This window comes from Macrobrachium nipponense, chromosome 10 (assembly GCF_015104395.2).
Source record: "Macrobrachium nipponense isolate FS-2020 chromosome 10, ASM1510439v2, whole genome shotgun sequence".
Classification (NCBI taxonomy): Eukaryota; Metazoa; Arthropoda; class Malacostraca; order Decapoda; family Palaemonidae; genus Macrobrachium; species Macrobrachium nipponense.
Genome location: NC_087204.1, coordinates 78781623 through 78801570, shown reverse-complemented (window position 1 = coordinate 78801570; position 19948 = coordinate 78781623). Strand labels below are relative to the sequence as shown.

Here is a 19948-nt window from a genome sequence, read left to right as displayed (position 1 = left end):
CCCTTCCCTGTTAAGATAGTTGCTCCAGTTATATTGTCCAGCATTTTTGACATTTTATATTTCACCACTTCCCACGCCCAATTCCTATTAGGACTGAACTTGGACTCCGGGAGTGTTCTTATTCATCCCAGTGACCTCAAAAACTATGGATTAGGCACTGATATTGATAAGTTTTTACATTGATCATTTTATTGATAATTTTATTTTCCCCTTCTAACCCCCCCCCTTTCATACATGTCTCCCCCTTCCCACCCCTTGTCATCCTTTCCTATCAAGGATGAACTTATACTTAAAGGGCATCAGGAGTGTCCCTATTCATCTCAACTACCTCGAAAACTATGGATTAGACACTAATATCTGTCGTTTCCGGTTATTTTTACATGTCACCCCTTCCCACCCCCTCCTCCCTATTGGAGCTGAAATTGGACTTGAAGGGCATCAGAAGGATCAGGATCACTATTCATCTCAGTGACCTAGAAAACTATGGATTAGACACCAATATCTGTCGATTTCGGTTATTTTTACTTGTCACCTCCTTCACACCACCCCACCCAGCAGGGTTTAACTTGGGCTTGCAGGGCATCAGGAGTATCACTATTTTTCTCAGCGACCTCAGAAACTATAGATTAGACACAAATATCATTTTTATGTTTCACCCCCTTACCACAAGGGTCCTGTTTACCCAAATAATGCAATAGTCCGATTTTAATTCTGATGTATTTGAAATGTAACCACTTGGCTGAGGTGAGCAGCACGAGCATCCATCAATCATAGTTTACTCCCATGATATCAGTTACGTGTATGCACAGACACCTCCAAAGAGAATAAAACAGACATATTCATATATATAATATATATGTATATATATACATACATGATCTATATATATATATATATATATATATATATATATATATATATATGTGTGTGTGTGTGTATATATACGAGTGTGTTTGTGCGTGTCTGTGTTGTGTAACTGTGTGAATCGGCAATATTTGTCACTCGCTGTTTAAGCTCATGCTGGAATACAGTTCGAAGCTGCAACCTGTTAGTCAAACATTCCATTTTTAGAATCTAAATGCAATCGAAAATAATGCTAACACGAACTTTCAAGAACAAGTACTGTCAAACTTTGGAATTTCATTCCTGAAACAATCTCCTTTGACCCTCAGGACCAACTATCCTTGAAGCGGGGACAATAGCTGCCCTCTGGAATAAACAGCATTCTTTTCCCATCCTAAATTCCCGTTGTCTTTGGAGCCTGGGCTAGATAGGGACATCAGGCTATCCGCCGCATGGGGCTCTACATTCAAAAAAAAGTAAGTAAACAAATAAAATAGAAAAAAAATAAAACAGAATAAAATAAAATAATTTGCCTCTCCGGTCACGCCTCTTGATAATCCGTTTCCGCTCCCTTTGTCACGGCTTGCTCTTTCCATAATGATTAAGACCACATCTCTCTTCTTTCTTCCCTTCTGCTTCTTCTTCTTCTTCCCTTTCTTCTGCTTCTTCCTTGCCAGGATTCATTCTTCGGGTAATCTTGGAGGCTTCAGCAAGCCAATTTTTCGCCACTAGTTTAAAGAGTTTGTTTCCGAACTCGACGAGTTCCCCCCGAAAAATCCTCAATTTCAAGCGTGGCTGCTTATGATGGCTGTTTGCTCAAACTGATTTCGGAAAAGTCAGTCGGATCATTCTTTCATTCTCGCTCTTTATCTCGAGTTTAAACTTTATCTTGGCCTGTATTATTTGTTGTCTGAGTCTGCCTCTCTCTGCTGCAGCTTTCTCGGACCTGGGATCTTTCATGTATTTATACCGTACGGAAAATTTGTTTTAATTAGAGAAATAACTCCAAGAATTTGTGTTTTAGTGAGGATAGAAAATAATTTTATTTCATACGAATTAGTCCTAAGATACGCGTTTATTAATAATACAACACATTTCGAGTATAAGCATGTTTGTACTTAAGTGCGTATATGCGTACGTGTGTTTGTATAACCACGGGAATTTCTATGTTAATTACATGCGCGTACCAATTACAAAATGACAAAAAGTTCGCCACCTGAATCTACTTGTTAAAAAGAGTGAAGCTCATTTGACGCAAAACTCCTTTTCGAGAGAGCAAGTGACTCTCAGACCGCAATCTCCCTCAGCAAGTGAAATAGCCTGTGGGAGTGTGATAGTGCTCAATATCAAGAACTGAATATTTAGGAGTTACGGAAGCAACCATGACAACAGCACACTTACAATAACAATCTTTTGTATCTCCTCAAGAAATATGAAAAAGTGAAAACTACACCTATAAAACTCCTCAGACTTGGGAATTTTTTTTTACCTCCGTATATAGGTGTCCATAAAGTCATTCCCTGATTGATAAAATTAATAACGTTAAAATTATTGTGGTATCACCGTACAACTTTCACATTCTGTTGAGCAATTACTAAAGTTTCTCTTGTTTGCCTACGGATGCTACTGTGATCACTATCCGCCAGCTGAGTCAAGAATAGCAGAAATGGTGTGTCGCGGACCCTTGGTTCGATATTATAATAAACGAAAAGATTAAACACCAACAGTTGAAACTGGGGATACAAATAAAGAAAGAAACACAAACAGAACAGAAGTTTATTTACAAGCTTACTAACAAAGATGAATGCAGAATGGTTTCTCCTATTTGCGTAACAAAAGTAAAATCTTACAATACGTGAACTGGGGAAACAGTGAAGTAATGAAATACTTTCTGGCCAGTTTGGCAGCTGTCGAAACTCAAAACTCGCAGCGACGGCTTCGCAAAGGAGAGCTGTAGAACTTTAGACGTCTTCTTGACTCCGTACTGCAGAAAACAATGTCTATTCTTGATACTCGGAGGGCAGGTTACTCCTCAAAACCAACTTGTAGGACGTTTCTTCTCTGAAGGCTTGCTCAACGTCGGAAAATCTCTCTCTCTCTCTCTCTCTCTCTCTCTGACTGGACGACTTGACTCGAATCCGATCAAACTCTCGTGCGCCTTCTTTCTCTCTTATCCTTCGTCTGTTCCTTCTTCTCTTATCTCTCTCTGATGGTCTCTCACTGATGATCTGATCTCTTCTACTTCCTCAGGGCATATATATATACGGCGATCTGGGGGCGGGGCTTACCAGCGAACGTTACAGACTCCCGAGCCGCCAGGAACTTATTAGAAGGATCTAGGCGAAGAGCTACATCATAATACGTGGCGTTGACGACGTGATGGCGCGAGTTGAGTTCCATAGTACACCTGGGAGATTCTAGAACAATCATGATAACAGGAGCCTCCAACACGTGCGCGAATGCCTCCTTGCTGCAGAACTTCTCGAAGATGCGTTTTCCTTTCCTTTAATATATAATTCCTTTCTATAAAGCAATTACCATGACATGGTGTCATTGCAGAGGAAAGCCCAGTGTGTGTTATGGTACCAGTACCACGAAACAAAATCACCTGCTGCAGTTCAAAGCAAGTTTAGAAATGAGTATCGACCAGATCCACCAGATGTTCAAAGCGTTAAAGACTGGTATAAAAAGTTCAGAGACTGGAAGTGTTGAAGACCGTAAGAGAAGCAGTTGTTTATAACTTTCTGGATGCAACATTCTCCAATCTGAGTTTATAAAAAAATCAATCAATCAGTGGGAAACTATATCAAGAAAACTACCAGGTTTCGACTTATTGTTTTCTTGATTCTTTGAAATAATGATGATGATGATGATGATGATGACGATGATGCTGATGATATTTTAAAGAATCAAGAAAACAATAAGTCGAAACCTGGTAGTTTTCTTGGTATAGTTTCCCACTGATTGATTGATTTTTTTATAAACTCAGATTGGGGAAGGTTGCATCCAGAAAGTTATAAACAACCGCTTCTCTTACGGTCTTCAACACTTCCAGTCTCTGAACTTTTTATACCAGTCTATAACGCTTTGAACATCTGGTGGATCTGGTCGATACTCATTTCTAAACTTGCGTTGAACTGCAGCAGGTGATTTTTTTTTTTCGTGGTACCATAACACACACTGGGCTTTCTTCTGCAATGACACCATTTCTGCTATTCTTGACTCAGCTGGCGGATTATAATATTATAATAATCAAACAGACAATACCCTCATGAACAAGGTACGTAAAAACTAAATCTGTGTTTACATAACAAAAAAAACGAAAAATAATCGATTCAAAGATTTTTATGAATTCGCAGACATTACTGTGCATTCGGATAAAGCGATACAATTACAGTCGACTTTTTAGAATCTTAGTTCCCTCCAAACATAGATAGATAGATAGAATATAAAATTTTGGCAGAGGGCCAAACGCTGGGACCTATGAGGTCACTCAGCGCTGAAAGAAAAACTAAGAATAAGAGGTTTTAAGGTGTAACAGGAGGAAAACCTCGCATGTGATTATGAAACATTGTTAGAAGAGGGGGGATAGTAAGATGGAAGAAAGAATGTGAATGGAAACGCAGTAAAGGGAACGGAAGGGGTTGCAGCTAAGGGCCGAAGGGATGCTGCAAAGGCCCTCAAGGAGTGCCCGCGTGAAGTGCACTGACGGCACTAGGCCCTCTAAACAGCCCTCCACACATGACCGAGTCACGTACTTCGAGGTTATCTTAATCATTTCAGGCCGCCAAAATCCAGGGAATACAAATTTATGAAAAATAATATGAGAAATTTCTACCTCACATCGGGATCGAACCCAAAATTCTCATATAAGAGTTAAGGGTGCTAGCAATTGATTACAGGAGTCGTAAATAATTTTGGAACGTAAGTACCGGCACTGTATCCGAGTCTTCACCTGGCCAGGCTGCACACTTGGCATTCTTGCGAATTTCATTACAATTTCCCGACTCACCAGCGACCCCGATGATACCATCTCATTCGAGCTGTTATTCTGAATGTATGTGGTAAAATACTCAACAGACAATCACGTGTGTAGCAGAAATATCCATTTTTATTAATCATGTGTTTGTGTGTTGATTATTTCTAATAATACGAGTAATGGAGAATAGATGAGACGCTACACGTAATATCAAAGAAGAAAAGTTTTCTTTGTCAGATGAAAATGTAAAAAAAGATAAAGTAATGACCAGAATTTTCTTAAACATAAAGAGAAAAAGAATGTAGCAAAGACCGAGACGACGATAAATCAAACGACAGAAAGAAAAAGTAGGCAAGGAATAGTAAAGGTGCAATCATACCGTCATACATACACACGTAAATACCTACATGGTCTCACACATGTGGCATTTATAAAACGAACAGTCTTACGAGAGAGAGAGAGAGTATAAGACGACAGTGTTTACAGTGTTTATATACATACATACTTATGTACATACTATATATATATATATACACTAACATGTGCTGACAGAGACTTGCACACATTTGGCGGTGAAGTAAATCGTACGTTGCTTCAAAGTTTACTTTCACAACTGCAATAATCCCCCTGCGAAGGAAAGCCGCGGATTATGTCAGAATCAGAAAAAGAGCAAGGATAAATCTAGGGCCATTGTGAGGAGGGTACAACAGAGCTGGCAAGTTTGTTATATGAAACTTACTTGAATGTTCTTTGGCTTTTCAATGGACGACAGACCGAGCAAACCTTTTCTGGGAAAAGAGTGGAAGTCTTGAACAGAATGCCCGTGGATGTGCCGCGCGAAAAGATATTTATTATTATCTTTTTTCATTTACATCATGTTTGGCGAGTTTATTGAGGTCGTGTTATTTGAATCTGACTATTAATAAATGACGATGTTATGCGTCGATAATCTCCGTGGTTGCGATGCCAGGATGCATAATAAATGTTAGACATTTCATTGTGTACAAATCAAGTGCTAACCGTTGTTAAATACGATATGACACCCATCCAAAAAATACTGTCAGAAAAGGAAAATAGAGACTTCATGATGGAGATACTATGTGAAATAAAAGCAATTGAGAATAATGATGCATTTCCTGAATTGATGAAGTCAACAGGAAAAAAGAAAACGGAGAATAATGACATACTTATTAAATTTATAATGTCAATTTAGAAAAGGCTATTGAAATTTAAGTTTGCTGACGCAACTGAGAATATGACGTATTTGTCGAACTGATGACATCTACAAGGAAAAGCAACTGAAAATAACTACGTATTTCTCGAATTGATGACGTCAACATGGAAAAGGCAACTAAGAATAATGAGGTACTTGTCGAATTGATGACGTCAACATGGAAAAGGCAACTAAGAATAATGAGGTATTTGTCGAATTGATGACGTCAACATGGAAAAGGCAACTAAGAATAATGAGGTACTTGTCGAATTGATGACGTCAACATGGAAAAGGTACCACCAAAATGACGTATTTGTCGAATTGATGACGTGAATTCGGAAAAGACAACTGAGAATAATGACGTATTTGTGGAATTGATTACGTCAACATGACGTATTTGTCGAAATGGTGTGACATCAACACGGAAAAGGCAACTAAGAATAATGACGTATTTGTCGAATTGATGCCGTCAGTATGGAAGCGGCGCGATAAGGAATAATGACACATTTGTCGATTTTATGGCTTCAATATAGAAAAGGTAAGTACAGCACAGTAGCTTGTCCTGAAAGAACAAGGAACGTGCAACACAAAGACGCTTTTAACGAAGGAAAGAAACTGCCGACCATCAGTTACGACGGACGTTTAAAAGATGGGTTAGAAGTTCTGCTTCACAGTGATGTACTTTATGAAAGGGAGACCGGGCCAACACTGAAAGGTTTAAAAAACATTAGTTATTATTATTATTATTATTATTATTATTATTATTATTATTATTATTATTATTATTAGAATTGAAATATAGAATTTGGACCAATGGCCAAGCGCTGGACCTACAAGGTCATTCAGCGTTGAAAGGGAAATTGACACTAAGGAGGTTCGAAAGGTGTAACAGGAGGAAAACCTCGAAGTTGTACTGCGAAACAATTATCAGAAGGTAGAACTCAGATGGAAGAGACTATGAAAGGAGGCACAGTAAAAGGAATCAAAGAGGTTGCAGCTAGGGGCCGAAGGAACGCTGCAAGGTAATGCTTACAATGTATCATGTGAGGTACACTGATAGAACTATCACCCTACGGAGATGATGATGATGATGATGATGATGATGATGATGATGATGATTATAATTATTATTATTATTATAAGTATACAGCAGACCATACCCTCCTGTAAAGTTTTTTGAAGTACGTTAGTATAACAATACACAATTCTTTGTAGTAATACAAAACGGCTGTAATAATAAACTTCAGAGAAAAAATTAAGAACTAAAACACGACCGGTCATTCGGAAGAAAAACATAAGACTGAGCGAAAGTACAAATATTAAAAAAAGGCTTTTAAAAGAACTCGGCGCTTTAAAGAACTGTTATTCTCTCCTGGAAAGAGAACAGACGAAAAAAAGTGTAATTTTGGACATAAAAGACTACCATAAACTGACGATGGACATAGAGGAAATGAAGCTGGTAGAAAGAACTACAGAACAATGGAAATGCGGAAATTCTGCAGTTTTTTTTTATTCCTTTTTTGGCACTACTCCTTCGTTCACATAAGGGGATTCTGTTTTATGGAAACTTGAATGGAACTCAATGCCTACATTGGCGTCCTCCGGAATAGTAATAATAATAATAATAATAATAATAATAATAATAATAATAATAATAATAATAATAATAATAATAATAGTATTATGACCATGAAAATAAAATCGTGTCCCTTCAATCATGCCCAACATCGGTTCGTCTGTAAAGCTAAATTATTATTATTATTATTATTATTATTATTATTATTATTTTATACATATATATGTGTGTGTGTGTGTGTGTGTGTGTGTGTGTGTATTTCAGACCGTCGACGAAAAGATGAATAGAGTAGGTGTTATATGAATCATTCACAGATGTAAGAGAAAGAGGAGAACGAATAATGATTTCCCAAACACCTTAGAGCCATTGAATAGAACTGAATTGAACTGAATATAGAAACAAAATGGGTTGCAGCTAGGGGCTAAAGGCGTGCAGCGAAGAACCTTAAGTCATGCCTACAGTGCACCGCACGAGATGAGGTAACGGCACTCACCCCATGCGGGGATGTAGAGCAATTGCAACCCATTTGCAGACACGTTGCCCAAGAACAGAGTACAGGGCCTTGAACTCTTCCCTCGATCATTCCTTGTGTGGCTGCCAACTCAGCCAGGCTACCTCTTATAATTATAATAATGGTATAATTTTTTTTATTGTTTTTGAGATATTGATATTGTTATGGCTATTGTTAAAGTAGTATAATGATACTCCTAATAGGAATGTTTTTGCCCAGAACACATATTAAATGTAAATAGGTAAACAGGAAAGAAATGTAGTTAATTCACCGGTTTCTTCCAGACTCCCTACTCTTAGTTCACTTGATACCATTAATCAAAAACAAGCTAAAGGATGCAGCTGACCCTGGCAACTACCGGCCGATTGCAATCACAACGATCGCATCGAAGATACTTGAGTCTGTTCTTCTAGTGAGACTTCTCCCCTTTCTACACACCATTGACAACCAGTTCGGGTTTAAAGCAAACCACTCAACCGACACCTGCATCTACATACTGAAAGAATTGCTGAACTACTACCTATCATCAGCCTCTCCTGTTTTCCTTTGTTTTGTAGATGTGAGAAAAGCATTTGACAGAGTAAACTACCTGAAGCTCTTCCTGAAGCTGCATAAAAGGGGCACACCCCTATATCTAATTGGCATTTTACATTGCTGGTTCTCCACACAGCAATTCTGTGTCAAATGGGGAAACGTATTATCTTACACCTTCGGCTCCCTAAACGGGCTTCGGCAAGGGGCATTCTCTCTCCATACCTGTTTAATACGTACACAGATGCCTTGAACGTCAAACTGAACTCGCTCCCAATCGGATGCACTGTCAATGAAACAACTATAAACAACCTCTGTTACGCCGACGATATGGTTCTGATTTCCCCATCAGTGCAAGGTCTCCAACGACTCATCGACACTTGCCGCCAATATGCAGAGGAATTTGATATAATCTACAACGAAACCAAGACCCAGTGCATGTCGCTGCTCCCGAGATCGCTTAAGCATATTGCAGAACCTCAAATTTTCCTCGGAAGCCATCGGCTGGAATTTGTGCACGAATTTCCGTACTTGGGTCACATTATCAAAGACGACCTAAAAGATACGGCAGACATTGAACAGAGGCGTCGTAAACTATGTGCAGCGGGCAACATGATTGCAAGGAGGTTTGCCTTCTGTCACCGAGACGTGAAACTGCTGCTCTTCCGCTCGTACTGCTACAGTATCTATGGGTGTTCCCTCTGGACGAACTATACCCAAGAGACCATGCGACGCATCACTGTTGTGCACAATGACATTCTGAGACGCCTCACAAACACTCCCCGCTACCACTCCGCCACACAGATGTTCATAGAAAACCACCTGGACAATTTAAAAATCATTGTTAGGCGAACAAATGTCCAGTCTGGTAACCCGAGTAAGAGAACAGCAGCAACTCGCTCATACAAAGCATCCTAAGGAGTGAAGCAAGAAGAAAATCAAAATTGTGGGAAAGATGGGAAAATGAGGCCTTTGTCCCCTAAAGGACTTAATCTCTGTATTGGCAAGATGTCATCTGCAGTTTTTGGCATTATTACATTTATTGCTGATATTTTAATTTTTCATTATTACTGTGATTACTATCAAGTTAAAGTTTTATTTACATTTAATTTATGTATTAGGCCCTCTGGACCTGACTACTGTAACCACCTAAGGTCTCTAGTTGAAATTTGAGTTATATAATATATGCACCATCTGTTATTACTCTCAATGCATATTTTTTTTTTTTTCACCAATATTATTACTGTTATTACCAGTATGATGATTACTAGCTTTTATGCTACCTCAGCTACCTTGTGGATAAGTGCCGATTATTCATTTTCTTTTTCTATTTTATCATGTCACATGTATCTAGATTGTGTTTGCTACTGTCTGTATTTTGTATATTCAATGTATATGGCCCCGAGCCGAAATAAAGCATATTATTATTATTATTATTATAAAAACATACATTACCTAAAAAATAATAATTTCCCTAGATAGAGTGGGTCATTTCTTATGGGTCAAAATCTTTAAGATATTTACAGTTTTTTGTTTATGTTTTTACGGTAGTCCCAAACGGACTTGTACTAAACACGCCGCAAAGGTAGTTACATACCAGGTTAAAAACTCTGAGGGTTGCTATCTAGGAAAAGATCAAAAGATAAAACGAATGAGCTTACAACACTGAAATATGTTAATGCCCAAATATCACGAACATGAATGTGAATGAAAATACATCACCACGCTATTAATGAAATTCAGACCAAATGAATAACATAGGAAAAGAGAGAGAAGTCACAGAGGAGAAAACATGGTTCCCTCCTTGGAAATTCCTTGCGACCAAGTTTTCCAGCACTGGACGCCTTAAAGAATAAATAGACGCTATCACCGTCAGACTACATACCAGAAAGTCAAATAATGGTAGAGAGGATACGACGATGAGGATGAGACCCCGGTTAATGAGGACAGATGGGGACACATAAAAGAAGAAGGAGTCGGTAGTTATTCCTTTCAGCCGCTGATCATCTCGGCTGAAAAGGAACCGTGCGCTCAAGGAGGCTCCGAAGGGCATTTTCTCCCCAGTGTCCGTAACCTCGGGCGAAGCAACCGGATTCAGATTCGGGGAAAAATCTCCGGATGTCGTGTGCGATTGGACTGAAAATAGAACTTGGGTTCGGATGAAATGGATTCCGGTCGAGTGAGGGGGCGAGATCGCAGCGGGTGCTTGTTGCGCGGAGATGCGATTCGGATGTAGGGGAGACAGAAAGTGGAAATAAAGGTGCATGTATATATATATATATATATTAATATATATTTATATTATATATATATATAATATAATATATTATATATATATATATATATATTATATATATATATATAGATATATATCTACATATTCATATATATAATATACAAACACCGTATCGTGCTTCTAAGTAATCAGTAGAAGGATCCACAGTAATACTCTCGTTTATCCAGACGAAATATATTTGTGGAAATATTTACAAAGATTATAGCTTTCATCCATCCTTCTGTGGACGTGATCAAGTCCACCAGAAGGATGACGAAGGTTATAATCTTTGTAAATATTTCCACAAATATATTTCGTCTGGATAAACGAGAATATTACTGTGGATCCTTCTACTGATATATATTATATATATATATATATATATATATATATATATATATACTACTATATTATATAGTAAATATATATCACTACAAATACATATATATACATACATGCATATATATACATACATACATATAAATATACATACATATACATATATGTACATATATATACATAATATATACAAACATACATATATACATACATACATATACATACATATATATACATACATACATATATATATATATATATATATATATATATATATATATATATATATATATATATATATCCGTCTTAGTAAAGATGATTAGGAGTATTATATAAATTATTTCCAGCCTTATGAAGAAAGAAGAGAAAGTGCAATGCGTATACCAGACGTCCCGAAGCAAGCGTAAACACAAAAGTTAAACATCGAATTGTATAATCGTGACCGAGAATATAGCGAAGGGGTCTCCTACTCTCCTTCAGTAATATCTTGTGTAGCAGCTGCTTTGGGCAGCCTAGCTCTTCAACATTACAATAACAATTTGTTATTCTTGCGATTTTCATTGTAATTATCAATTCCTATGTTGCCGCTATAGGTGAAGTAGATAAATAATTCTGCTAATAGAAATCTAATTTGGTTATTACACCTGATACAGGTTAGATAGACAAGCAGATAATAATATAGTCAAAAGTAAGACTCTTGAAGAAATGGAATATATATGTATACATATATATGTCTAGTGCGTATATATATGTATAAATACTAAATATACATATATATATATATATATATATATATATATATATATATATATATATATATATATATAAGCAATAAGTCATCAAAGGGCCCGTGACAGAAATGTACGTAGACAGCCACATGAAAGGTGAAAAATTACAGATCAGGTACCAAGACCTTTCGTGTATTGCGTACACTTTGGGGTACAAAGTCAAATAAATAAATAAATAAACAGAGACATACGCAAGAAGATCATTGTTCGTAATTCCCCAAAACAAATTATTGGCAGTATTTACGCGATTCCTTATGCTGGCTGTGATAACAAACACCTTGGTCAAAGTGGTAAAGAGCTAGATTATCGTCTAACACAACACCGTTACGCAGTTCGAACAGGTTGATTGGCAAGTGCTTTATTTGTACACATGAATGATTTTAACCGTTGTATAGACTGGAAAAATTCATCAGAGGTCATTTTTTTTAACCATATTGTAAAAAGAAACATCATTGAATCTGCCTTGTTTTAAGCATTTTAACAATCAAGTTATGAATCCGAGTCAAGGTCTTTTTGAATTAGATAGTTACCTTGTTTATAAAATTGTAGGGAAATACAATGCCACCTTTTAGCAACAGCCTGTTATACTAACTGCAGTTTGAGATCTTAAGCACTTTTAAAGTATTCTTACTTGTTTGGTAGTGACAATTTGTAATGATGGTTTGCTTGTTAATGGCTTTGATCTTTGTTTTTGAGAAGTTTTCTTGTTTATGACCATTTATTCCTTTTACTTTGTACCCCGAAGAAGTGTATGCAATACATGAAAGCGCTTGGTACTTAGTCTTTAATTTTTCACCTTTCATGTGGCTATCTACTTATCAATAAATACTTATGTTCACACACGCACACACACATATGCATTGTATACATGGTAAAGAAAGATTAAATGACTGATTAACTGAATAACCTGGCGTTACAACCACCCTGGTCACCGACGTCGAGATGGAGAAGAGCACTGTGTATCAACAAATGAATGTAGTATACCTAAAATTCCAAATCTACCGCTTCCCTCTCTTAGGGACATAAAATTGTCTGTCGTCAACCGTTCCACAAGAATGACATTTTAGCCACGATACCGATTCCAGGCACATCCGGGTTTCTCCCTTTACTCTCAGAAAATCCCGAGAAATTCTTAATTCGAAAGACGTCCGGCGGATCTCTCTCTCTCTCTCTCTCTCTCTCTCTCTCTCTCTCTCTCTCTCTCTCTCTCTCTCGTTGTTTAATTTTGGCAAGACCTAAATTGCACTATTATGACTGCAACGCACATTTAATTAAAACAGCGAATATTACGGTTATTACCAGACATGTTAGCTGGACATTCTAGCCTCCAATTTCTATGAAGAGATTAAAGCGATCTGCTAAAATTAAAGAAATGCACCTTATTCGTTAAGAAGTTACAGACTGAATAAAATAGAACAGAGTTTATGCTAAAAAGCCAAGCCCTGGAACCTATGAGGTCATTCAGCACTTAAACGGAAATTGTTAATAGGAGAGTTTTAAATGTGTAACAGGAGGGAAACCTCGCAGCTACACTGATACAACTGTTAGAGAGGGTGAAAAGTCAGTTGGAAGAAAAGAGAATATGAACAGAGTTACAGTAAAATTAATGATAAAATTGTAGCTGGGGGGCCGAAGGGACGCTGCAAAGACCCTTAGGTAATGCCTACAGTGCACTGCGTGAGGTGCACTGCGTGAGGTGCACTGACGTAACTGCTACCCCTCCCCTACGGGAAAGTGTTGGATACTGTGCACTTGTAATATTTAATTATATATATATATATATATATATATATATATATATATATATATATATATATATACATACATATATATACATATAAGTACATATTATATATATGTTCATATACATATATATATATTTATATATATATATATATATATATATATAATATATATATATATATTATATATATATTGCCGAGCATATTTGACCATTCGGCACTGGTTAATAAAAAATAAAACTCTTACCTTTAGTTGCTGACTATCTCTCTGCAAACGATATCAAGCTAGGATATTGCTAGGCTAATGAATTCTCGTAAATGCAAAAATATACTTTTTATTCCCCAAACTAGCTGAACATGATATGGAACAAAGTGATTAAAAGGCATAACATTAAGAACTAAGTCTGACCCACAAAAAACAGTAAATTGTCATTTTATTCTCCTGAATTAGACTAAGTAATCACTTCCAAACTCCAAATTATTCATTACTACATTTAAATAGTCAAGTCTTTTAGAGAATCCCATTCTCTAGTATAATGCCATGAACCCATCTGAAACAAAGAGACATATCCATTATATTCCCCAACACATAATTAAGTATTAAATAAATGTATACACATTACACCTCTCTCATTTCAAAGGCAACTTTTCCTAAGTCCTTTTAAATGTGCCCTACCTTTCGATGGGATTTCTTGACTCCGAGTCCTCCAAACCGTCCTTATCGCTTATCAGGAGAGTGTTCTTTCTCCCCAGTGTCAGGCGGTTGGACCCATCATTACACACACAAACATGCACATATCCGGACACACCTTAAAAATCACATAGCAACCGCAAGCTTCTCCGGCCTCACAATGCACAATCATCAATTCAATTCTTTCATTTCAGCAAGCCTTCGAGGAAGGCCCTCTCTTGTCTCTAAGCAAAGAAAGCTGAAGTTTTACAATTCACCGACACATTTGCTTTCTCCTTTAATATATATATATATATATATATATATATATATATATATATATATTTATTTATTTATATATTTATATACAGTCATTGTTACGCTCACAGGATAACGGATTCCCCGAGCCGCAAGCCGGATCTCATCTGAGTCATTATTAACAAGGGATTAGCCAAGAGAACCTGGCAGTGATACCAGTCTAGAGAAAAAGGTTGTTTCACTGTTCCTCCTTATTCCTCTTCTTCTTTGGAGTATCATTTTCTTCAAGTCATTGCTTTCATTCTAACCGCCCCCCACCCCCCCCGCCCCCAACCGACCTACATTTGATACTTTGTACGAGAACCCTACAATCTTTCCTTGTTTACCTAGTACCACTCGTAAAAGAATAGTATCTTAATTGTTTACTTACCTAAACCCTACTTTCTCCTCCTGTTTACCTGGTCTACCTTCACTCAATGCAAAATTATTTCAATTGCATACTTGCCAATAACATGCTTCCTTTTCTTATTTATCTAGTTTACCTTCACTAATTAGATATTATCTAAATTGCTTACTTACCTAAATCCTACTTTCTTTTCTTATGCACTTGAATCCCCCACTCATTAATTTAACTATTTACCTATCTAAACACTACTTTCTTTTCTCATTTACCTAGACTACCGCCATTCATTAGAAATTTTTCTTAATTACTTACTTACCTTGACCGTACTTTGTTCTTATTTACCTCGTCTACCTGCACTCTTTCAGGAAAAGTATATTTTTCACTCACCTATACATTAGAGGTATCCCTTGGTCGATTTTGTCCTCCTTCCCGAAGACGCAGAGGGCATTATATCGTATTCACATTCAGACCTCAACCTCAGTGACTTATTGTCGCTGGGTCACTTATCAAAGTATCTGAAATGACACAAAATGCTCTTAAGCCTCAGAATGATACATTACATAAATGTGTATGTATGTATATATATATATATATATATATATATATATAGATAATAGTATACACATCGATATATATATATATATAATAATATAAATAAATATAAATTAATAATATCAATTATATATATATATATATTAAAAAAATATATGATATTTATTATTATTAAAATTATATAAAGGTTTTTTGCCACGAAGGAAAAAATATAAAAGCGAGATAGACAAGTACTTTCGGTCCTGTTTGGACCCTTTACTGAGGCAAACTGATTTTACAAAGAACAACATAGTCAAAAGAAGGCTTGATATACAAACTGACACTACCAGATTAGCCATAAGGGCGATTTTTCACTCTACAGAGAGGAGGAGCCGCCAGAGGCTAGCCACACCTTGAAGGATACCCGCAGTAAACAAGTGATTCTTCCAGAAAACAGTACATTTTGAAAAAAAACACGGAGCATATACAATTTAATATCATGAATTTTACACAAATTTTCCCAACAAAAATGATTATTAATGAAAAGACGAAAGAAAATATAAATATATATATATCGAGTAAGAGAAAAGGGAGAGAGAATATCGAACCAGAGAGAGAGAGAGAGAGAGAGAGAGAGAGAAAGAAATAATAACTATATACATGTGGGACTGAATTATTAGTTGTTCATTTATTTTGAGGTCCTTCATAAACATCTTACAAATATATGGGTCCAAATGGTACATTCCCAGACTAAGATTTAGGTTGTTTTTATTAGTGATTTGTATAATTGCCGATTCCAGTAAATTTCTTGAAACATAATCATTAGATCTAGCAATTACCGAGGTATCACCCCAATTAATATATGTATATGAATCACAGTAATGTGATATGATATATATGTTATCTCAATATCTATATATATAAGTAGTGAATATAATACGTATACATACATACATAGCCATACATACATACATACATACATACATACATACATACATTACAAATATAAGCATACATATTATACAGATATACAAATATACATACATATATATATATATAGATATATATATATATGTAATATATTATCAATAAAAAGTACAACAGTTGATTTTTAAAAGTATATACATATATATATATATATATATATATATATATATATATATATAATAATGAAAAGTACAACAGTTGCTTTTTAAAATAATCACTAAAATTAATTGAGAACCAGGTGGTTTCAAAAGGACATCTACTTCCATTAATAAACTGTGTAATATCAAAGACATTCTTTTACAAACCGGTCCCTACTCCCCCTAACACACACACACATCCCCCCCCCCCCTCTCCCCAAAAAGACCATGGCCTCCTGCTTTCAAAGATAAATAAAAAAAAAAGATACAATTTTTATTCCTTCCCACTTAAGACTGTTCAGTATCGTACATGCAAGCAGTATCTGTTCGATAAATTCAATTATCTTGATTTTTATACAGGTTTAATGTAAATTAATCCAAACAGTTTCACTGGTAATAAATCATTTCTCATTGCTTTCACTACATGGTCATCTTAGAGAGGGAAAATTATATTTTTTGTGAAATTCAGTTCAAGAATAACAACACGTACAGAAAGGATGATATAATTCACAACTTTCTGATCATATTCAGCGTTTCTTCTTCTATATATGATAACGATTCATCAACTATTAAAATGACATAACTAAAAGTCTTAAGCATATACGTCAAACACCTTTCGTAGGACGTCTGTCAAGCAACACTAATAACAAGTTTATCTACATACAGGTTTTCTTGTAAGTCCTGATTATCTGTTCAGGACTTACGAGTTCCCAATTGCGCCGCGTTTCCTTTAAATTTTACTTCACCGTCTTTAGCCTGATGTGAAAACGTCAGTTGCTTTGCTGAATAAATCTTCATATAACATTCTGTTTTTCCCGACAGCTACTACAGTTATTCTGTAATGGTTTGTTACATTTCCATTGCCTATTTCCTATTGGGAAGGTTTGGCATTTCTACTGGAAGATTTCGGGTGTTTGGGGTTCTTTAGGAATAGTATTTCTGTCTGAAAACTTGAGCTAAAACCGTTTTGAAACTTAATTCAATTTTTATGAACAAATTTAATTTCTACAGCAAGAAACCCTGCAAGTCAACAGCCTCAATTTAGGTCAAGAGTCGTAGGCGTACATTTCAATAAGTATGGAAAATTGAGAATTTAATGACTATGAGCTTAAAACATGCCAACATATTCTTCCTTACCTTACAGGAACCATTTCTTCGTAAAGGTTCATCTCTTTACATAAGCCTTCAACTCCCAAGATATGTGCTACCCTTAAATACTCCAGTGAACAAATCAAATTCCTCCATGAAGGACTTATGAAGGCTGTCAAACCACACTTGCAGAGCGTTCCGGAGAACCTGAAGAAATATTAAAGTTTCAAAACCTTTGCAAGGTAGAGCAAATAATGGTTCGCTAATCCAGGTATGACGGTATAAAATGAATGCTTTGCAAAATACTTAGTCCAGATAATAAATACAATCTACATTACACTAACAAAAATTCTATTAAAACCTTTAAGAGCTACAACTTAAAATGCTTGTGATGGTTAGTCAGTGGTTCAAAAGTTAGCCCAAATTTCCTACTCTTTAGAATATCATACTTTTATGGAGCTACTATAAAGCTAAATGTCTACGATGAATAATAAACATATTGACTTTTCATTCAAATTTCGAACATAAAAGGCCAAAATATTAAAACTCCTCGAGTAGACAAATTTATGCCGCAGTTTTGAAGACATTTATAAGAATCTTGCAGCCAACTGACAAGCATTTATCTGAAATTGAATGCAGAGCAAAAATTTCTCTTAACTTTTCAGTCTGAAATGGGCCAAGTTCCTTGCTATCACGCGACATGGCGAATCCATTAAACATAAATGAGTACACCCCTCCAACAACATGGTATAGCTTAAGGTTAACTTCAAATAAAGTGACAACAGATTAGTATATTCAAAGATGTAAGTAAATTACTCGATTTTAAACAACTTAAAGCCGTTTTACCAACAGAGTCATAACAGCTACCGTTAAATAACTTTGGATTTCTTTGCTGTCTCAAGCACTATAAACCATTAAAAACCAATTATATCCCTTTGTACTATGATAATAATATTAATTTCATTCCAGCTCAAGTCCATATACATGGAATATACAAAGTATAGTCAATAATATATACACAATCTTGATACATAAGATAAAAAAAGGATACATCGGAAATATCAACACAGTTGCTGAAATATAAAAGATACTATTCATAATAATGGTAATATAACAGTAATACTACTGAGAATAGTAGTTAAAAACATTATAAATGACAACAATTTGTGACTGCAGTCAGGTCCAGAAGGTTAAATACGAAAATTTAAAGTAGCAAAACTCTATACTTATAATATTCAGTCATAATGAAATAAACAGTAATAAAAAAAATAATCATAGAAATACGGAACTGCAAACCTAAAGTACTTCAAAAGTATGATTTATAACACTGAAATACAATACCTTAATCATACAGCAGGGTCCAACTATCCAAAATGATCTCGTAATAACAAGTATTTCCTGGTAAACATAAAATACGAGTTCCAACGCTGCTGCAGGGGGAGCAGAGAACATCATTAACGTTCACAGATTCGCCACAAAAAGTAAACTATCAGAGTGAACAGAGAAACCGTTAGCGCACGGAGAAAGACTAACGTTTCATTTACGAGTTACAAGTGAACAACCCGATTGGACTGACCAAGACACGACGGTGCTCACACGGAACACAATAAGTAGCAGGAATGATGGAAAATTTCATTTTATTTCATTCTTTGGATTGTTCGAGTTTCTTTGGATTGTTCGACTACGTGTCAACACTGACGGGTACTAGTCGCTCAAAAAATTGGTTAAGGGTCGATCTCATTGAGAAACATTTGCTGTTGCATAAACGACTTCTTCATGCTTACAGTAAGCTTATATTTTATAGATATCTTTTACAGCGATTTAATGTGCCCCATTTCATTTTAAACATACATGAATAAAAAAAAATATATAATAAATTGTCCTCTGTTTAGAGAAACATTTTATTATATTTTGGTTTTAGCGAACAGAACATTACATATACATATATATATATATATATATATATATATATATATATATATATATATATATATATATATATATATATATATATATATAATATAGTTTTAATAGAAATCTTTTGATTTATATATAGAGTTCCTTTTACGACACTAG

The 19948-nt window shown here is 35.6% G+C and overlaps 1 protein-coding gene across 1 annotated transcript in view; it reads right to left on the bottom strand.

Moving 5' to 3' along the window:
* Positions 1-19948, bottom strand: part of LOC135223718 (agrin-like) — a gene marked incomplete in the record, with an annotated part of 559093 nt that overhangs the window by 503031 nt on the left and 36114 nt on the right. The window contains 2 exon segments of the mRNA XM_064262461.1: positions 15516-15643; positions 17921-18079.